Here is a 977-nt window from a genome sequence, read left to right on the forward strand (position 1 = left end):
CTGATGATGGTGAACGCTGATCTTGTACATGTTGAGTGCAATATGATATCAATGATTTGATTGCTATTGAAAATTCCCCATATTTTTCAGATTATTTTGTTGTTGTTTTTTATCATAGGTATAATGCTTCAGATATTGTATTTTGCATCGTGGAGGTAGATCACATAAAAAAAAAAAACATGCGTTAGAATATTGTTTTATGTATTACGTAGCATGAACACCAAGATAAATTATACAGTGGTCAATGTTACAAGCATAGATCTTCGAGCGTGTACTTCTAGACTTCTTATTGACGAGCATTTTGATATATATGTTATTCATCATATCTTAAAGAGTTGAAAGTTCCCTATACTTCTTTTGCAGTATTGCACTGCTTTTTGAGAAAAGTTATTGGTGATGCAGCCGTGAAGAAGACAAGACATATTTTGTTTCTATTTGTTTCTTCTTGAAAGAATTGCTCATTTCCGTAAACATGATTTTATACAAATATATTTCCTTCCAGGTAATTTCAGTAGCAATAATCTTGGGGATTGTTTTGCTCTGCCTTTAGCTTGGCTATGCATCTCCCCCACTCGCTGATTGTTCTTTCATTCCGCGGTCTGGTGCTGATAGATCCCTCTCTCTCCCAGCGACGGATCCACCGATAGACAGTGGAGACGCTGGTTTGGGTTTCTTGGGCGATACAGCGAGCCGACTGTCCACTGATCCACATCCATACAATCCTGCTACGCTGTGTGGCATTGGTAGTCTTGTGAGACTGGGGTCCTTCCATGCTCGTCCTGGTGGAGGGGGGTGGGAGACAGGTAATCCTTCATCAGCTCAGCCAGGTGCATTCACTATCCCCGAACTTCGAGTTTGATCGACTACCTTATTTAGACAACTGCTGTTGATTTTTTTTTTTTTTTTATGCTGTCTAATATTTCCGGTTATGTTTACGATATTCCGGTACATGCGGAATTCATGGTTGAGTTAGGTGT

The sequence above is a fragment of the Penaeus japonicus genome, unplaced genomic scaffold (genome assembly GCF_977035675.1).
Source record: "Penaeus japonicus unplaced genomic scaffold, GWHDUDI00000001_assembly GWHDUDI00000020, whole genome shotgun sequence".
NCBI classification, from domain to species: Eukaryota; Metazoa; Arthropoda; class Malacostraca; order Decapoda; family Penaeidae; genus Penaeus; species Penaeus japonicus.